Source organism: Protopterus annectens, chromosome 3.part1 (assembly GCF_019279795.1).
Source record: "Protopterus annectens isolate FY-2018-M chromosome 3.part1, PAN1.0, whole genome shotgun sequence".
NCBI classification, from domain to species: domain Eukaryota; kingdom Metazoa; phylum Chordata; order Ceratodontiformes; family Protopteridae; genus Protopterus; species Protopterus annectens.
In genome coordinates, this window is record NC_056732.1 from 461,163,626 (window position 1) to 461,185,901 (window position 22,276).

A 22,276-nucleotide genomic window follows, 5' to 3' on the forward strand; every position below is an offset into this window, starting at 1 on the left:
CCCACACTTATCTGTGATTGGCCGTTTTGGATATTTATCATTCTAAAAAAAACCTGCTTTGTCATGCTTCTATTTCCATTCATTCCTATATATATGCTAATACTGCATTTCTCAGTATAACTGTCATGGCTTAGTGGTTCAGTACTTTGACTATGGTGCACAGTATCCCAGGTTCGACCCTGGGCATTGCTTTTTTTTATTTTACTACTGTCTAGACAGGCTAGGAGGTGTGTCTGTGTAAAGGCAGCTTTGATACAGCTTGCCCAATGTTGCCTGACGGTAAGCTGGTTGGTGCGCTGCGCAGCTCTGAGCAAACGGCTTATGTTGGATAATGCGTTATTTAGCTATAAACACTCATATTATGCTGGGTGAAGGGCTGCTGAACTACGGGCACTCATTTTAAGCATGTTAAAGTGCTGCTCAACTCCGGGCACTCATATTAAACCTGTTAAACCGCTGCTCACCTGCAGGCACTCATATTAAGCTTGTTAAAGTGCTGCTCACCTATGGGCACTCATATTAAGCTTGTTAAAGTGCTGCTCACTTATGGGCACCCACATTCAGCTTGCTAAAGCCTTGCTAAGATATGGGCAATTATGATCCTTTTTTTATATTTTATTATGTCGGATTTCTTCAAAAATACATGGCCCATTTCATTACATTTTACTTAAATTATAGTTTTATATATATATATATATATATATATATATATATATAGATATAGATATAGATATAGATATAAATATATGTCAGGGGATTGTTTCATGCTTATTTAAATAAAAATGGAAAATGATGTTGTGGGGGCTCGAACTGCGACTACCTCCTCTTTGGCCAACGTCTCTACCGCTACGCTATTGCTACTTGGCTTAATTTGCATATTTAGATCTCATATGCTTTTCAATGTCTGCTAACTGTGGCTGAGCGGAGGGCATACCTGCGCAAACAAGCGCAGCTATGGGCAAACATTTTAGAAATTATAAAAAAAAAAATTAAACTGCTATTCTTACATTTTACATTACAGTTGGGTTTATAGTCTGTGAGGGCATGTGTGGTGTTGTGTTCCTTGACAATTCTGCGGACTCACTCGTGGGTGTTTACTTTCAGGACTCTGACTCTTTTGGGGGCGTGTCCGTTTGCAGAACTCGGCATTCAGACACGCCCCCTACTTTCCTACATGGACCGTGTTAGCCTAGGGTATGATTCAGCATGCCCTCATGAATATGCATGGCATGCTGACATCATACCGTTAGACTGCAGCTTCCGTGTAAGACATATTAACTCTTACACGGAGGTTTTGTGAATCCGGCCCACAGTCTCGCATTTGCTTCTAATACCACACGCCTGGCCTACAACTCAAGTTTCTTTAGCTCCAGCTGGATTTTTAAGTCCACTGCAGAAAGGTTGAGCTGTCCATTCCCTGAGGGAATTATATCTCCACTGCCAGTCTGATTGTCCTCCTGGTTGCTGTTTTCTGATGCAGCTGTAACCAAGGCTGCAATCAGGTCTGCCTTAGTCAAGTTTCCATGCACCAGTCCCCTAGCTTGGTACATCTCCGCCAGCTGGCTCCTTGTCAGCTTTCCATACTCCTCTGCTGACATGCTGCCTGCTCACCCTGACTAACTAAATCAACAAAAAAATAAATAAAACAATTGTGATCTGAACTCTGAGTAGTCACTATGTGGCTGTTTTAGAGTACAAAAACACCTTGAACTCTCAATGTACACAAGCTACAGGATTCACTCTACCCACACCACTACAAGTCAATTAGTATTTGCCAAATAATTAATATCAGGTGTGGATATGCCACTGCTGCCAAACAATTAATATGTGATGATTGTGCCCTGGCCCAGCAATCAAGGAGCCCCAATCCTTACCACTAACACCAGAAAGGGCATCTCATATATGAGGAAAGGATAACAGATACATACAGTAAAGTGCAATTTCCCTTAAGAGCACACAGAGATCACAGTCAATCCAGGACTGGTTGCATCCTTGCTCCCCAGGTCCCCAATAAGACTCCCCACTGGCACAGCTATATGGTCCAGATCTCAGCCTAGCTGGGCAATCTAAAATCTCCAGCACTGTCTCTGTCCAACCAGTGCTTTGTGTCCCTGCCCAAGAAGCTGACACACAGACACACACACACACACACACACACACACACACACACACACACACACACACACACACACACACACATGTACTTTGAGAAGAAGTTATACAACCACACAGCCACTTCTGGGGAAGGCTGGCACAGATTCTCCAGCTATGTCCCTTTCTCCCAGACTATACTGTAGTAATTACTGCCACCTTCCAGCTATTATTTATCAGCTACTCAAAGGCCCTTAAAAGGATGTCCAATTATTACTGTGTAATATTAATATCAAATTGGTAGTAGAGCACAGGGCTAAAGTTATTAGAGTGGCCTTGTACAGTTTTACCAAAGGCATGTACGTACTCTTAAGAGCTTGTAGCCTTGTACAGTTTTACTAAAGGCATGCAAGTACTCTTAAGAGCTTAATTTATCTCTACACAAACCAGCCACAGTTAAAAGGTTTTAAAATATTTAATAATAAATAATTAAAACCACAAGACAATACGTTCGATTATACAGTGCTAGTCAAAAGTTCAGAGATCACACAGAAATACTTAAAATAAATCTGTAGTACAGTTCTGACATCACAGAAAAATACTTAGTCTAATCTTTCTATAGTTTTTAGCGATCTCTAAAAGAAAACACAAGTCTAAGATAACTTACATAAGACAACAGGCAGAGTGCTGAGTTGAATAGTCAGATAAAAAATGCTTAATCTCTGCTTCTCACTGCTTAAATTGTTATTGCAGTTCTGATAAACATTACATCATCTTTTACACTTTCCTGGTGTTCCCAGGCTGACAGAAATGGCATTTACATTATTTTACACTTAGAGCAATAAAGGACATTCCACATGTAAATTCTGGTCATTAACTTTAGCCTTAAAACAATAGGCAGGATGCTTACTCCAGACTCATTGACTCCAAATTCGAACTTCAAAGGAACAGACATAAAGTAATTTTAATTTCAAAGGACCAACAAGAAATGCTTGACTTAGCTTTCTTTACAGCAGAGGGCAATGTTACCACATTGTTTTAAGCTCAACATTTCACAGTATTTACAAATTATAGAATTATGTACCAAATTCTATTTGACTGGGCTGGCAGCCTTCACCCATCTCTATCAGTCTTCACCCCCCCCCCCCCGTGGAGAACTCAAGCTAGTTTTTCAAGTGACCCTTGAGAAACACCGCTTGAGAGGGTTAGGTCTGAGTATACCTACCCCATTCCCTGTCTTGAGAACCCATCTGCATTGGCATTGCTACTCCTACTTTGGTGCTGCACTGACATATCATATGCTTGTAAACCCAGGCTCCATCTTAACAACTTGGCATTTTGCTGACTGGCTCTGTTTAACCATGTTAGGGGGTTGTGATCTGTTATAACAGTGAATTTCTTGCCATACAGATAAGGCTGGAGTTTCTGCAGTGCCTGTGCTGTGGCTAGACATTCCTTTTCTTCAGCTGCATAGAATTCCTCCCTGGGTTGGAGCCTATGACCGAGATAAACCACTGGGTGCTCTTCCCTCTCTGAAGTAATCTGGTTAAGTACAGCCCCCACTCCATAGTTTGAAGTATCCTCCTGCACAACAAATTATTTGCTGTAATCTGGACTGGCTAACACAGGGGATCCTCCCAAAGGTTCTTTAAGCTTCTGGAATGCCTGTTCACATGCTGTGGTCCACACTCCCTTATCTGGCCTGTTCTTGCTTGTCAGGTCTGTGAGGGGAGCAGCTATGGTACTATAACTGGGGACGAACTTTCTCTAGTACCCTGCTGTCCATAAAAATGCCCTCACCTGCTTTTTAGTAACAGATGCAGACCATGCCTGAATGGCTTCCACTTTGGCAGTTCTGGCCTTATCTTACCACTCCCCACTACATGTCCTAGGTAAGAGACCTCCACCATACCCACCTGACATTTGCTCAGCTTAATGGTCAACCCTTCCCTTTGTAGTCTGCCCAGCACCTCCCTGACATGCTGAAGGTGCTCTGGCCAAGAATGGCTGCAGATGGCAATATCACCTAGGTAATCAAGGGCACACCCTCCTGCTCCTGCTAGGATATTATCTACCAGCCTCTGGAGAGTCCCTGGGGCATTTTTCATCCCAAAATGCATCTTTGTGAACTCACACAAGCCAAAAAAAGTCACAAAGGCTGACTTCTCTTTAGAACTGGGAGTCAAGGGCACCTGCCAGTAACCCTTGGTAAGATCAATGGTTGTAAGATACTTAGCACCACCCAGCTGCTCTAGCACCTCATCTGTCTTTGGCATGGGGTAAGCATCTGACTCTGTGTGACTAATCTCCTGTAGTCCGCACAGAACCTGATGCTGCCATCCTTCTTTTGCACCAGCACCACTGGGGAGGCCCAGGGACTTTTGGACTCTTGAATCACCCCTGGTTCCAACATCTCCTGTACCTCCTCCATCAGGGTCTGTCTGACTCTCTCAGGCACCCTATAAGGAGCCTGCCTAACAGGCCTTCTGGGTCCTGTATCCACCTGGTGCTGCACCAGGTTGGTGCACCCTGGTTTCCCAGTGAACATGTCTCCAAAATTCCTGCAACACTGCTTGGATTTCTCAAACATTGGTAGGAGATAGCTGCTGGGACATTGCTACCCATTCTACTGAGGTGTCAGCCCGAGCTTCCCTGAGGAGATCAGTCCCCAGATCTCCCACTGTCTCCTCCTGCAATCCACTGCAAATGCTCAGCACAAGAGCCTCCCTATCATGATAAGGTTTCATCATGTTAACATGGTACAATTTGTGCCCTGCCATCTGCTTAGCTGTTCCACCATGTAGTTAACATCACTTACCTTTCCTACCACCTTATAGGGACCCTCCCCAAGCTGCTTGCAGCTTGTTGTGTCTGACAGGAATGAGAATCTTTACCTGCTGCCCCACAGCATACTCTCTAGCTCGAGCATTCCTGTCATACCACACTTTTTTCTGTTGTTGGGCTTCTGCCAGGTTCTCCTGGGCTAAGCCCATGAGTTCCCTGAGCCCTGTCCTGAGGTTTAGGATGTATGTCACAACAGACTCCTTGGGAGACTCGCACTCACCTTCCCACTTATCTCAAATGAAATCTAGAGGTCCCCTCACCCTATGCCCATACAGCAACTCAAAGGGTGAAAAACCTGTGGATTCCTGGGGAACCTTTCTGTAAGCAAACAACAGATGGGGCAAATATTTGTCCCACTCCCTCTTAAACTGATCTGCAAATGCCAGTAGCATGGACTTGATTGTAGAGTTTAACCTCTAAACAAGACCATTAGTCTGGGGAGGGTAGAGGTGGTCTTCATGTGCTTCACCCCACAGGACTTCCACAGACAAGCCAGCAGGTCTGACATGAAATCAGCACCACTGTCAGCCAGTATTTATTTAGGGAAACCTACCCTGCTGAATATTTCTAACAAAGCATTTTCCACCTTCTCTGTCTCAATGGAGGATAAAGCCACCCACTCCCTCAGGGTATTGTGTAGCATAACCCACTACCACTAGGATATACCTTTTCAATGTGGAACATGAGGTACTCAGAGGACCCACAATATTCATAGCTACCCTCTGAAATGGCTCCTCAATCACAGGTAAAGGCATCAAAGGGGCTCTCACCTTGTCTCCTGCCTTGCCTATGTTTTGGCACTGCTCACAGGTCCTGCAGTACCCTGTTAAATCTCTGGAAATTCCAGGCCAATAGAAGTTCTGCATAATATGATTCTTTGTATGTTTTATGCCCATATGACCTGCAAATGAAATATCATGGGCTATGGCTAGAAGTGCCAGATGGAAGGCTCTAGGCACTACCAATTGCTGTACTCTCTCACCTTCTAGTCCTCCCTCAGTGGTCCACTCTCTGTAGAGTAACGCTTTGTCCCAGTATACAGATTGGGGGAATCTGTATACTGAGGCAAAGCGTTACTATACAGAGAGTGGACCACTCTCAGGCCTTGCAATGTAGGGTCTGAGAGCTGAGCCTGTCTCAACTCCGTTGTTTTTAACCCTTCCCAACTTCCCTTCCACAGGAATTTTGGCATCCTCTGACAGTGGTGCCTCACTGTCAGCCAGGGTACTACTACTCACCTCTCTCTTTGCAGTCACTCTGTCCAAGGGACTGTCAGTACCCACAAGCAGTTGTGGCTCACCTTCAGTCTCACTGCTACAGCATGGCTTCCTCCCTGAAGTAACCACCTCACCAGTCCTGGCTGCAAGCATGTTGTCTGTCTGGGTCTCCACCAGTCTCCCAGACCCACATGCTCTTCTGCTAGCCTGACTATGTGTAACTACATAAGTACATGGTACTGCCTCATCCAAATCCTTCCTACTAGCTATTTTTTTTCTCCACTTACTGGCTCCCTCACCTCTACCTTTGGTTCTTGGCCCCTCCTCACCTCTGTATGCCATGCCAACATGACCCATTGGTTGCATTTTAACCTTAGCTCCTGGCTCCTGGAAGTGACTATTGGCTTCCCCCTTCTGCACCTGGATATTGGTGTGGTGTTGTGGCAGCCTGCCCACCATAGTTCTTTCTCTTCCATGAGAAGTACTGTCCAGTCCCCCTGTGCATGGCTGCCTGCCCTGCCCCAGGTATAGGTCCCCTCCTTCCCCAAGAATCTCTGAAGTACCACACATTGTCTATCAGCTAACCAGTTCTTTCCCAGTTCTAAGCAAGTTCATAAGGGGCTTGTTCTCTCTAAAAGGTATGTCCTCCCCAAAAACTGGTGACTGTGACATCCACACTCACCACCCTATGGAAATAAGTGCTCAGTTCAGCAACATATTCACACACACTTTCATCTGCCTTTGTGTCTATGCTCACAAACTTTTTTTATATGTTTCTTCAGGTGTTAGCTTAAACAGTTCTAAAGACAAATTTTACACAAGTATAATCAAAAACATGCAAAGTCAGACATTTTAGCCATTTGTGCTTCTGGGGTCCAGTTACTCTCTTCCCCATTACCTCCATGACTCTGGTGAAGAGTCAGCATCTTCTTCTCATGCTGCCTCTGCTTCTCTTGTTCCTAAGCTTGCAGACATAACAGTTTCTCATTCTCCTCAGCCTGCAAATGTTGCAATCTCTCATTTGCTTCTAATTCCACATGCTTGGCCTCCAACTCAAGTCTCTGTAGTTCCAGCTGGAATTTTAAGTCCACTGCAGAAAGGTTGAGCTGTTCATTTTCTCAGGGAATTATATTTCCACTGCCAGTCTGATTGTCCTCCTGGTTGCTATTTTCTGATGCATCTGTAACCAAGGCTGAAATCAGATTTGCTTTAGTAGGGTTTCCATGCACCAGTCCCCTAACCTGGCACATCTCCGCCAGCTGGCTCCTTGTCAGCTTTCCATACTCCTCTGCTGACATGCTGCCTGTTCACCCTGACTAACTAAGCTAACAAAAGAAATAAAACAATTGTGATCTGAACTCTGAGTAGTCACTGCATGGCTGTTTTAGAGTACAAAAACACCTTGAACTCTCACTGTACACAAGCTACAGGATTCACTCTACCCACACCAGTACAAGCCAATTAGTATTTGCCAACTAATTAATATGTGGTGTGTATATCCCACTGCTGCCAAACAATTAATATGTGATGCCTGTGCCCTGGCCCAGCAATCAAGGAGCCTCAATCCTCACCACTAACACCAGAGAGGATGTCTCATATATGAGGAAAGGATAACAAATACACACAGTAAAGTGCAATTTCCCCTTAAGAGCACACAAAAATCACAGTTAGTCTGGGGGCTGGTCACTTCCTTGATCCCCAGGTCCCCAATAAGACTTCTCACTGGCATAGCTATAGGGTCCAGATCTCAGCCTAGCTGGGCAAGCTAAGATCTCCAGCACCCTTTCTGTCCAACCAGTGCTTCGTTTCCCAGACCAAGTAGCTCACACACACACACACACACACACACACACACACACACACACACACACACACACACACACACACACACACACACACACACACACACACACACACACACACACACACACACACACACACACACACACACACACACACACACACACACACACACACACATGCACTTTGAGAAGAGGTTATGCAACCACACAGACACTCCTGGGGAAGGCTGACACAAGTTCTCCAGCTGTGCCCCTTTCTCCCAGACTATGTGGCCATAATTACTGCCACCACCCAGCTAATATTTATCAGCTACTCAAAGGCCCTTAAAAGGGTGTGCAATTATTACTGTGCAATATTAATATCCAATTGGTAGTGTAGACCAGAGCTAAAGCTATTAGAGTGGCCTTGTACAGTTTTACCAAAGGCATGTGAGTACTCTTAAGAGCTTAACTTATATCTACACAAACCAGCCACAGTTAAAAGGTTTTTAAAATATTTAATAATAAATAATTAAAACCACAAGACAATACTTTCTATTATACAGTGCTAGTCAAAAGTTCAGAGATCACACAGAAATACTTAAAATAAATCAGTAGTACAGTTTTGACATCACAGAAAAACACTTAGTCTAATCTTTCTATAGTTTCTAGCTATCTCTAAAAGAAAACACAAGTCTAAGATAACTTACATAAGACAACAGGCATAGTGCTGAGTTGGATAGTCAGACAAAAATGCTTAATAATCTCTGCTTCTCACTGTTTAAATTGATATTGCAGTTCTGATAAACATTGTATCATCTTTTACATGTTCCTGGTGTTCCCAGGCTGACAGAAACTGCATTTACATTCTTTTACACTTAGAGCAATTAAGGACATTCCATATGTAAATTCTGGTCATTAACTTTAGCCTTAAAACAATAGGCGGGATGCTTACTCCAGACTCATTGATTCCAAATTCTAACTTCAAAGGAACAGACATAAAGTAATTTTAATTTCAAAAGACCAACAAGAAATGCTTGACTTAGCTTTCTTTACAGCAGCGGACAATGTTGCCACATCGTTTTAAGCTCAACATTTCACAGTATTTAGAAATGATAGAATTATGTATCAAATTCTATTTGACTAGGCTTGCAGCCTTCACCCATCTTTACTAGTCTTCAGAAAAGTATGTGATATTTTGTTCTGTTTGGATTAATGGGAGTCCTGTAGAGCTCAAAGTAGACACTAGCTCAAAGTGCAATGTTATGTCAGCAGAAACATTTGCTAGAGTAAGAGCTGCAGAACAACTTGATTTGGCAAAGTATGCAAAGCTTGTTGCTTATGGTGGTGAAAAGATTCAGACCAAAGGCTCTGTAGTGCTTTCATATTACTCTGCTTTGAACAGCAATGTATTGCAATTTTTTGTAGTCAAGAGACACATGCAGTCATTATTAGGCCTCAGAGACAGTTTGGAAATGGCACTGCTTTAATTTACTAAAGAAGTTCACCATATAAGCCTGTAAGACAACAGCTCAAATTTCATCCAAACTATTTTTTCTGAGTATGCTGATATTTTTGCAGACAAACTAGGCAAACTACCAGTTGTGTACTCTATAAAGTTAGACCCAGAGGTCAGCCCAGTTAACAGACCATCATGAAAAGTTCCAGTAGCTATGCCGAATAGAGTTAAAGCCAAGCTAAAAAAATGGTGCAGTTAGGAGTAATTTGTCTAGTAGAAGAACCTACTGAATGGGTATTGTCCATGGAAGTAGCTCATAAGAAAAGTTCAGATTATATCAGAATATGTATTGATCCAAAAGATTTGAACAAAGCATTAAAAAGACCTCATCATCCAATGTGCACAGTCAAAGAAGTTGCTGCCCTCATGCCAAACGCCACTGTTTTTTCTGTCTTAGATGCAAAGAGTTCATTTAGGCAATTTCTGTTTGACTGAAAATTTTCTTTGTTAACCACATTCTGTGCACCATTTGGAAGATACATATTTCTGAGAATGCCATTTGGATGCCATTTGGAATAACTTCTGACAATGGAGTCTTTCAGCATGCAGTGGAGCAAATTATTTCTGGCTATCCATGTGCTATTATATTAGATGATATTCTAGTAGGAGGCAATAGTGAAGCCGAACATGATAAAAACCACAAGAAAGTTCTAGAAAGAGCACATCAAGTTATTTTTAAGCTGAATCCTCAGAAGTTCAAATTTAGGCTACAAGAATTTACTTATGTTGTTCACTTATTTACTAGTTCAGGCATACAACCAGATCCTTCAGAGCAAACAGCAATTCTTGAGATGTCAACTCTAGACAATATCCAAGCCCTACAATATTTTCTTGGCATGGTCAACTAGGAAAGTTCATTCCAGATTTAAGCCATCTTTCATCTCAATTACAAGAGATGACATGCAAAGATATACTTTAGTCATGCTTAGAACAACGCCAAAGAGTATTTGATGTCCTGAAACAGAAAATTGCCAAGCCACCAACTATCAGTTACTATGATGTTCACAACCCATTTACTCTTTCCTGTGATGTTTCTAAGTTTGGTCTAGGTGCAGTCATTCTTCAAGAGCCTATGCATCGAGAACTCTTATCTAGACTGAAATGCAGTAGGCCCAGATTGAGAAAGAGCTTTTGGCAATTGTGTTTGCATGTTTGAATTTCCATGATTATATTTATAGTCGACCTATCCAGATCAAAACTGATTACCAACCTCTAGTTACTATTTTGAGAAAGCCTATGCATACAGCTATACCCAGATTGCAACGTATGATGCTCAAATTGCAGAAGTACAATTTCAGTCTTATTTACTCAAAAGGCAAAATTTTTTATCTTGCTGATACTTTATCCAGACCGCCCAGAAAAAAGCACAGAACAGCATTAGAATGAGCAACAGCAGGAATAGAAATTAAAGCAGAAGTAGAGAAAAATCAGGAAAAAACTGAATGCGCCAAAAAACACATGAAAGAATACAAGTTGAAGGATCAGACTAGAAAGTAAGAAATGTGGAAAATGCATAAATATAGTCTCAAGTACAGAAAACTCCTGGAGCAACCTCATGTCAATAAGGATCTAACACAGGGATGGTTAAGGAGAGGTGAATTTAAACCAAAAGACAAAATGTTAATACTGGCAGCACAGGATAGTAGACTACATACATGTTGGTTTGCAGAGTCCATTGAACATGTTAGAGAAACAGACAAATGCAGTTTTCATAAAAAAGAATTGTCAACAGTCACACATCTTGTTGCTGGGTGTGATACACTAACATCAGAAGGCCTGCCTACTGAAAGGCATAATAATGTGGTAAGACTGCTGCATTGGGGATTGTGCAAACATTATAATACTGAGGTAGTTGAGAAGCATTAGAAACATAAACAACAAAGCATTATAGAAAATGATGAAGTTTATATCACATGGGATCACTAATTACTAACAGTTCAAAAAATAGATACAAGAAAACCAGACATAGTAGTCCATGAAAAGAAGACAAGAATAGCGTTGATCATTGAAATTGCTACACCCAGTGATTATAGGTTCATAGGTTCATAGGATGGTACTAGGCTATCAGCCCTAGGGCTTATACAAGCCTAGCCATAACAATTCCCTGGCTATTTCTTCCCACACTATTTACTTCCCTGGACCCCTGTCTAGCAGGGCAACTGACGTGATGCCCGGGGTGAATTTACTTTCTCACATCTAATCGTCAAGGTACTTTTTGAAGAGGGACAAAGAGGCACTCGGCTTGACATGTATGGGCAATCTATTCCAGAGTCTGGGGAATCTCTGGGTCAGGAACCTATCCCTCCAGCATGTTTTGTTTATTGTGATGACAAAGTTTAGATCCCTGGAGTGTGTGGCTCTGAGGGATTGGGATTTCTTTAAGTGTAGCATGTCCAACAGCTCTGGGTTTGACATGGCCTTCTATGTTAAGTAGAGATCACCTCTAAGTAGACGATATGCGACAGAGTATAGTTGGAGTTTTTTAAGGCAGTCAGCATAGGGCATCTGCTTTAGGCCTGTGATTCTTTTAGTGAGGTATTTCTGCGGCCTTTCCAGTTGTTGCAGATGTCTTGAGCGGTACATACCAAATGGGGCATTGTATTCTATAATAGGTCTAATGAGGGGATGAGTACAGTGGGACAATGACCTCCTTTTTTCTGGATGAAAAGCCCTTAGTGATGAGGTGTGCCACATAGAAGGATTTCCTGACTGTTGTGGCGATGTGGTTATCGAAGGTGAGACCACTGTCCACCTGTTTCCCTAAGTCTCTTATCACACTTTCGGTGTTTAGTGTACTGACACCTATATGGTAATTCACAGGTACATGTTTTTTTCCCAAAGGGGATAACTATACATTTCTTGGCATTGAGCTTGAGCCCATGGCTCTGGCACCAAGCATCTGTTTCTGTAAGGCCCTTTTGTAGAGTATCCACATCATTTGTGGATTCAATAATGGCTCCCAGTTTGCAGTCATCTGTGAACTTTGTTAGCCAGAGTCCCTTAGTGTTGGCCTGTACTTCAGAGAAGTAGATGCCAAACAAGAGCGGTCCCAGGACTGAACCCTGAGGTACACCACTTGTCACTTGTCTGGTGCTGGATTTGGAGATGGCTACTTTTACAGTGTGAGTTCTATTAGTAAGCCATTTAGCAACCCATTGGGTGTAGAATGTCTTATGTACAGAGAAACACAGTTATAAAATACCAGGATCTGCAGGCAGAAACGAGGACAATGTGGAAGCTGGATACCCAGACAGTTCCAATAGTAATAGGAACAATGGTTCTGTTAAAGAAGAATTTACAGTCGTATTTAGATATGTTATTGATACATGTAACTCCATATGAATTGCAGGAGTTGATTCTGGACACATTGTGGGTGCTGTGAAGAGCGCTTTTGGCTAACATCAAAGATTGAAACAATATTAATTTCATGAACTTTAATCATACTTTGACTTAAGAATGGGATCCATTCCAATCATGGTATTAGAAACCCAAAATACTTGGAGAAATTAAAACATGAGAGAACATATATCAACTTAGTTATGGATGGAGAGACCCAATTGTAATTTTTTTGTTGTGCTTGATGTTTTATCTGCAGCATGTAGTCCCAGATAGAGAAAACACACTGTTGGATCACTAAGCATTTTACGGCTTTGGAAGCCATGAAGCACTTTGATCTGCCACATTGTCACATAGACAATGGGCAAAACCAACATATCCTTTTGAGGAATAAGTGAGTTCAGAAACTCTGCCACACTTTGCTGAGTGCAATGTCTTACAAAATCACTTCTAGTTTCTTGTTACTGTTCTGCTAATGGTACCTGCTGTTGTTACATGTGAACAGATCTCAATAGTGCCTAGAAGTACTTAACGGCGGCTTGTTTAGTACCTTATAGAATTCAATAGAGTACTATATGAGTCTATCTTTTTCCAGTATTCAGATCATAATCGTGGCAATCCATGTAGTACATTACTGTTAAAGCTTTTGCTGTTCATTGTCCATTTTTTTACATTTTTTTGTGCTTCTGAGTAACTTCATTCATGGTAATTATTATGAATTCAGTTAAATAAATTAACCAATAGCTATCTTTATGAGCAATCAGGGTCAGTGATAACCTATTGAACAGTAATGAAAAGAGTGTCATACTAAAATAATAATTATCTAATGGAACCATCAATCACTTACAAACCCCAAATCATCCAAGAAAACACAATTATTATAAATGGGCATTACGAAAGACTGAGTCAAAAAGAAAAAATACATGGAAGAGCACATGTAAAATTAATCAAGTTTAAACTCTCAATTTAGAAAGTAGTTGCTTACAGAAAAAATCCATCTTTGGAGCTCTACTGTCATGAAATATGCATGCTTTTCAAGACTCACTGTACAAATTACACATGGATTCTTCCAGTCAAAAACGTCACATGATAGGATGCAGCAAGTTACATTTGAGTTAACATATTCTTTAGCTGGGATTTACCAGGTCAAGACCAAAATGGCACTGAAGAGCCACATACCTGCGCACTTTACAAACATTCTTTGTGTCAATATAATTATTGAAACTGCTTTTAAACTCTGTCAATATGGAGGCATGTTTAATTTACAGAAGTAAAGAATTTCACAGTCTGACTCATCAAATGATGTAGAAGTAACTCCTAAGTACTCATTGGTGCATAACAATAACAATGATTGACTACTTGCTTATATCTCTCAGGGTTCTCAGATGCATATACAGTTCTAAGTGTTCTATAACTAATGTAACTCATACACTCATGGAATTATGACGGGCAGAGAAAAATTAAAAAAATCATCTTTTGTTATTTGATTTATTAACAGAAAAAAAAAGTTGCACTAGGAACCAAAACAAGAAAAACAAAACTGAAGTGATAATACTAGTCATATAAAGTAGAATATTTAATAATTCACCATAAAAAAAACAAAAAAAAGTAATACATTAAACGTTTTCATCAGAAGACTTCAAAAAAATGTATGAAATCCAATAGAAGTATCTCATTAAATACTAGTGCCAGCAGCCACTATAGACAGCCTGTTGGATAACAAGCCATAAACCGTAACACAATTCATTAAAATGAAATAGAATTGTGCTAATTTCTCAAATGAAGAGTCTTAAAGTGATCTGCATCTTAAAGTAAGACAAAACCATATAAAAAGAATATAAATAATGAATCTAGTAATCATTAAAAATCAATATAGACATAAAGATAAAACTCTTTACAAAAAAGATATAAATAAGTAAAGTGTATACATAAAAATATATGGAAATAAATATATCAAAGACATTCTACATAAAACAGTTGGATGATGCCATTGCAAATATTAAAAATGTTAAAAATTAAGGGAAAACTTAAGGTGCAAAACAGACCCTATAGAAACCATCATTCAAACTAGAGCCACTGGAAGAATTTAATTTTAATTGTCACCTAAGTTCCTTCACTTCAAGCAAGTCTTTCTGTGGACACCCTCGGGTTGTGTCGTCCATGTTGTCTAAAATATAAAATTTAAAAGAATGGGTACCATTATCTTTAATATGTTTAAACAAAGCATTGTTCAAAGATATATTGTTAATGTTATAAAGGTGCTGGTAATTCTCAATTTTAAAGTCTTCTCTGTTTTTCCTACATAAAAACAATGGCAGAATTTACATTGGGCCAAGTATACTACTTTAGTACTGTTACAATAATATCTGTGATTTAAAACCAATTTACCAAAATTTATTATGTCAAATACTGACCCTTCTAAAGTATATTTGTATTGGTTGTACCTGCCACATTTACTCATGTGTCCAATGTCTTGTCTCGAGTTCACTTTTTCTATAAAAGTTTTAAAAAATATCTTTTCTGTCAACCAACTGGGGCAAGGGATGCAAAATATCAAATCGCCCCCCCCCCCCCATTTTAAACACATTCCAGTTTTTTTTTTTTTGTTTTTGTATAGCATCATTGATGTTCTTGGTATTTAAATTATATGTCAGGATCAAAGCCCTGCTGTACCCATCCATGTTACTGGGGGGGGGGTTGTATTATTACTTGTTCCAAGCACCACTCTCCCCAAAATGGAGACATAAAAAGATAATTCTTATTTGACAATAACTTCACTCATAATACATTGAACAAGACTGGGCGTGTATCTCGCCAAGCAAACACTGATTATAACTTAGAGGTTTCCTGCAAAAACAGGTTCATGTTGTGAAACCATACAAGCAAGTCTTACCATTTGCCCTTTAACAATGGCATTTTTTTTCAGCATAGGGTACCAACTTTAAAAATGCAATAGTCGTTTTGAATATTTTGGCTTCCTGTAAATGGTTGACTCAAGCTTTTCTCAAGTTCTATTCTTGGTAATGGTAACTTCAAGGTAATTAATAAATCAGATGAGGTGCTGATGATAAATTTTGTAAAGGGGGTTGTATTGTTTAAATAGCAAAAAAATTCTTCAAGATGTTCCTTGTGACCCCTCCGGGAAATTATGATGTCATCAAGGTACTGCCCATATTAAGATCAATGTTCAAAAAAACAGGGAGGTCAACGCATTCCTAAATTCCTACTCGGCCATGACCAGATTGGCAAAAGTTGGAGTGCTTGCTGCCCCCATTGCCACACTGGTACTTTGCTTAAAGAGTTGCCCTTTGAAATAAATAAAATTATTTTTGAAAAACAGCTTCCATCAAATCTATGTAAAGTTTAATCTTGGAATGGTCAAAGGTACTACTTCTACTTCTTCTACACAAAAATCATAAAAAGCATTCCAATCTGATGTTGTGTGGAAAGACAGAAAACAAACTGATGATGTCAATGGTTCCAAAAATAATGTCATCATTGTACAATTCATATGATACTTAAAAAATCCTACAAGTCCTTGTAAAGAAAGGAGATTCTATCAACTCTCCATTGCAGTGATGGTCAATACACTGTGCTAAAGTAAAAGTTATGGAGGATTTGGCATCAACACTAGATTGAAGGGGTGGGTCTAACAGGTTCTTATGGATCTTAGGTATCTCAAATATCATAGGAATTCTAGAGTTTTCCACTGAAAAAAGTCTAGTTTGCCTGGGGAAATTACCTCCTGTGTTAAACAGTCATTCACAAAAACATCAATTTTATAATAACCAATGTTTCTTTCATTTATAAACATCTCCTCATAAGTATCACAGTAAAGAATTTCAAACATTTTGTTAACATAATCATTGAAATTCATGACCACTAGCCCACCCCCTTTAACAGGTTTCATCAATCTTATTTGTCTGTTATTGATGACGTGTTAACAGTGTCAGTTCATCTTCTGTTAAGCTGGAGTATCTAACAGTTGACTTCTTTTTCATGACTTGCCTAATATCATGTTCACAAATTTTTTTCAAACAGCAAGATAAAAGGATGTAGCAAAGGGTTAAATTTACTAGGTTTTGAACATGCATTGGAAAAATGAATGTTGCTAGTACCATTCTTACCAAAATATAGACTAAAATTTAGTTTACGTGTACAACATTGTAAGTTAATCAAAATGTCATCAATCCTTGATCTATGGGTGGGTACAAATGTGAGAACCTTTTCAAAAAGTTGAGCCCAGTCTTGGTTGACAGAGAACTTGCTATAGTTATAAACGCAAAAATCTCTTTTTTTAGTTATAAATGGTTATCTATCAGTCAATACCTGCAGCATCTTCCCCTGTAGGAACCCACTTTGTACCAACCCCAACCAAGGAGGTCCATGCAGATATGGAATCAGCAGCAAGTAGAGCACAGAGCCAGAGAGAAAACAGGAGGGGTTCCTACAGGGGAAGACACCATCTTGTTGTAGTAATAACATTGACAACATAAACCGCTGGCCTTTTGGCTGACATATTTTATGGTATGATAGCAAACCAGGCAATAAATAGCAGCACTTCACTCTGTAAAATGTTTAAGACAGGATGCATTTTTTGAAACTTTCACAGTCATCATCATCATCATCTTCTTTTGGCTGTTCCCATTAGGGTTCACCACAGTGGATCATCTGTTTCCATTTCTTTCTGTCCTCTGCATCTTGCTCTGTCACACCAACCACCTGCATGTCTGCTCTCACCACATCCATAAATCTTATCTTAGGCCTTCCTCTTTTCCTATTACCTGGTAGCTTCATCCTTAGCATCTTTTTCCCAATATACTCAGCATTACTCCTCAGCACATGTCCAAACCAACATAATCTTGCCTCTCTGGCTTTGTCTCCAAACCTTCCAACCTGGGCTGACCCTCTAATATACTTATTCCTAATACTGTCCACCCTCGTCACACCCAGTGCAAATCTTAACATCTTTAACTCTGCTACATCCAGCTCTAACTCCTGTCTTTTTGTCAGTGCCATTGTCTCCAACCCATATAACATAGCTGGTCTCACTTATATTAAATCAAGGAAGCATGTCATTGTGAAACCAATGCTCATTCTAAAATACATCGATTAGAATCTTTTACAATTATTTTGCTGATTGTGTGAAAAGCTGTGCATTACCTATAGTTGTTGTTTTTCCAGTAAAGATGTAGCAAAGGTTTAAAGTATGAAATGGCTGTTCAAAACCTATAGTTGTTCTTTTAGTAAACATATAGCAAAGATGTCAAATATGAAAACTGTACAACACCTTTAGTTTTATTTTTTAGTAAAAATGCATCAGAGCTTTGAAAAGTGAAACTGATTCACTCAGAAAAAAAACATACGCACAGCAGAGCACAGAGCTCATTAACAGTTATATTCTGTCAAAACCTGTTCTATTTTAATTGAACTGGAACATTCCAGTTATCAAAGGAACTTCACTTTGGTACACATTATTTGGATTCAAAATTTTAAATACATGTAAACTAATGAGCTGTGAATCATTTGGTAAAAGCAGAAAGGTGAATGTATCTGAATGGACAACGCTAGTTGAATATATCCTAGTAAAGCTTCATTCCAGAACACTCCTCTGGAGTTTTTTTTTTTCAAGTGATATATGATGAGATAGCTCACATAGTCTGTACTTCTTTCCTGGAGAGGTCACTGAACTTTATGGACTGAAAGCAGGGAAGAAAATGTTCTTCAAAAAAAAATCTCACCTTGAGTTTTAACCAGTGCCTGCCACAACTCTATAAGGTTCACATTGTATCAATAGAGATCAATGCTCTAACATTGGCTTTCTATGATTTCTTACACCTCACTCTTATCCCAATGTCTTTAATTGCTACCATACTAATACCATATTAAGTCAAGGATGCATACCCATATGAAACAAACACTCATTTTAAAACACATCAAGATCAGAATCTTTTAAAATCATTTTGCTGGCTGTGTGCAACACTATGCAGTGCTCATAGATACTTTTTTCAATAAATATGCAGTAAAGACTGCCTGCTATGCTCATTCTATATGTTTTGCCTGTGAGTATTTTACAATTGTTAAATGGTCTAAAATTAGAGGTGTGTGTGTGTGTGTGTGTGTGTGTGTGTGTGTGTGTGTGTGTGTGTGTGTGTGTGTGTGTGTGTGTGTGTGTGTGTGTGTATGTGTGTGTGTGTGTGTGTGTGTGTGTGTGTGTGTGTGTGTGTGTGTGTGTGTGTGTGTGTGTGTGTGTGTGTGTGTGTGTGTGTGAAACATTTCAGCCAAGATACAGTTACCATTGGACTTTTAAGTCGTTTGGCTTTTCCCGGTTATAGGTTCATAGGTTTATAGGTAGGTACTAGGCTATTGGCCCAAGGGCCTACATAAGCCTAGCCAACAAGGTTCCCTGGCTTACGCCATCCAAGAAAGTTATTTTCCTGTGCCACTGTTGGGCAGAGACACAGAATGATTCCTCGGGGTGTATTTCCTATTTCCCATCCACTCATCAAGATTTTTCTTGAAGAGTGCTAATGAAGAACTTTGCTTGACATAGATGGGTAGCCTGTTCCAGAGTATGGGAAGTCTTTGAGACAGGAATCTAGCCCTCCAGCATGTCCTGTTTATTGTGGTGACAAGGTTTAGTTCCCTAGAGCATGTAGCTCGGAAGGATTGGGATTTTTTTAGGTGTAGCATGTCCAACAGCTCTGGGTTTGACATAGCTTTATATGTTAGGCAGAGATCACCTCAGACTAGGCGATATGCTAAAGAGTAAAGCTGGAGTCTTTTGAGATGGTCAGTGTAGGGCATTTGTTTGAGGCCAGTAATCCTCTTTGTACTCTATAATGGGTATAATGAGTGTCGAGTAGGGGGTAATAATGACCTCTTTTTTCCTGGATGAGAGCCCTTTTATGATGAGGTGTGCCATGTAGAAGGACTTCCTGACTACTGTGACGATGTGACTATCAAAGGAGAGACTACTGTCCACCTGGGTCCCAAGGTCTCTTATCACACATTTGGTGTTAAGTAGATTGTTGCCTATGTGGTAGTTCATGGGTACAGAGTTTTTACCAAAGGGGATGACACTACACTTTTTGGCATTGAGCTTGAGGCCATGGCTCTGACACCAGGCATCTGTCTCAGAGAGGCCCTTCTGTAGGATGTCCACATCATTTGGGGACTTGACTATGGCTCCTAGTTTGTAGTGTGGGGAACTTTGTTAGCCAGAGGCCTTCTGTGTTAGCCTGTACTTCAGAGAAGTAGATACCAAACAGGAGAGGTCCCAGGATGGAACCCTGTGGTACTCCACTTGTCACTGCTTTGAGATCAGATTTGGAGTCTGCAACTTTCACAGTGTTGAAAAAACAAGGATGAGGGTAACTTTCACAGTGTGGGTTCTGTCTGTGAGCCAATTGGCAACCCATCTTGTGACGTAGGGATTTATACCTAGTTTAGTGAGTTTAGCTATAATTCCAGAATGGGGGATGGTGTCGAAAGCCTTGGCAAGGTCAAGATAGGCTGTGTGAGCCACCTTACCCTTAGCTACAGCTTTGGTGACTGCCTCAAAGAAGTCGATCAGGTTCAGGAGACATGATCTGCCTTTCACAAACCTGAACTGGGTACGATCCAGAGTTTGGAGGTTACCAATGTCTTTGTTTATGAGTTCCATGATGATACGTTCCATGGCCTTGCAGACCAGGCTCGTCATGCTAATAGGTCGATAGTTCCCGGGATCAGTGGTGGCTCCCCCTTTGTGGAGTGGGATAACTGTTGCTGTGCGCCATTCAGTGGGCACAATGATTGATGCAAGGCTATTATTGAACATGGTGCTTAAGTGGGGAGCCAGTTCGTTCTGAAGTTCATGTACAACACAGCCTGGGATGTTGTCCAGTCCCATATATGCTGTGTTTTTGGCTTTAGAGAGTGCAGCTTTTACCTGTGTAGTTGTTATTTCAGGGACTCTGCATTCTTCCTGTATAGATATGGGCCTTTTAGGGGGGTGGGGGGGGGGTAAAGTTTGCACTGAACCTATCTGCCAGGATGTTGGCAATATCAGTTGGTTCTGTAATTTTCGTGTCATTGTGCTGTAACTCAGAGCAGATCTGGGTGTTGCCATCGAGATTCTTGACATAGCTATAGAATACTTTGTGGTTGTCCTTAGAATTAGTGGTGATTTTGTTTTCGTAGCTTGCTTTGAAGGATCTTATAATGGATCTCAGCTTCTTACTGAGACTGACCAGGGAGCTCCTCTACTCATGGGATTTTACTCTTTTTTGCAACAGTTTATTCCTTCTGTTGTACAGGTTGTACAGGTGTTGTTAGGGGTCCCCACAGCAGAATTCCAGTCTGCTAATGATTGCCAGTGGATTTTTACGGTGCTGAGTTGCCAACCCGATGCCCAACCTTCAAAGAAGGCACACCCATTCACGCACGTAGCTACCTGCATGTCTTTAGATGTCACTCGACCATGTGGAGGACATGCCGACTCCACGCAGAAGACCCTCCAGCCGAGAATTGAACGGGAGAACCTCTTGCTGTGAGGCACTAATGCTAATCGCTGCACCACTGCTACTATACAGTTATTGGCATCCTGTGATTTCATGCCCCTCGCTATCAGTTCAGTGTCATGATTTACTACCTTATAGGTAGTAAATCATGACACTGAACTAATAGTGAGGGGCATAAAATCACAGAACGCCAATGTTATATCTTTGATCTCCAGTGATAGAATGTGAAGCTTATAGGTGTGTGGCAGGCACAGGTTAAAACAACAAGTATTTCCTTGTATATGCTCTTAAAGCTGAGCACTTCATCTGTATTGTTATCAGTAGATCAGTTTGTAGGGCTGCCACTGAAAGATTTTATCTATCAAAGGCATATGTATGCAGAAATTAGAAAACGCTGTTCTGAAGTAAGCCTTTGCAACATATTAATTTGTACTTTTTTATCTTTTCTTCTGGAACTGATTGCTATGTATGGACTATGCATTTGCATGGCAAAATAGAAATTCTGTTTCAGCTTTAATTCTATGCTTATACAATGAACTTATATCACATTAGAAAAATACATAAATAATTACTAAAATATACAAAACTGTAAGATGAAAGATCATAATATTTAGTGGAAAAGTGGGAAGTTAAGAGGCATATAAAGCTAGTTAATTGTTACTACTAGACCAGGCAGAACAAAACAAAAAACATTTAATTTTATTAAACTCATAAATCTAGACACAGTATGATGCTCTAACCTCTCTGTTCATGGTGTCTCTAAATTGGTCATTCTGTATTTTGTGCCCAGATCAGACTCTTGCAGAAAGTTCTAGATAGCATGGAGGACACGTCTCAACATCTGGGAGGTGCATTGCACATGTTTGAGCCTGACAATATTGCAAGGAGAGTATGTGAATTCCAGGTTCATCCTGTTAGGCATTGTGTCACCATTGAGCACAAAAAAATAAGGAACACCCCTGGACATAATTATCATGCAAGTAC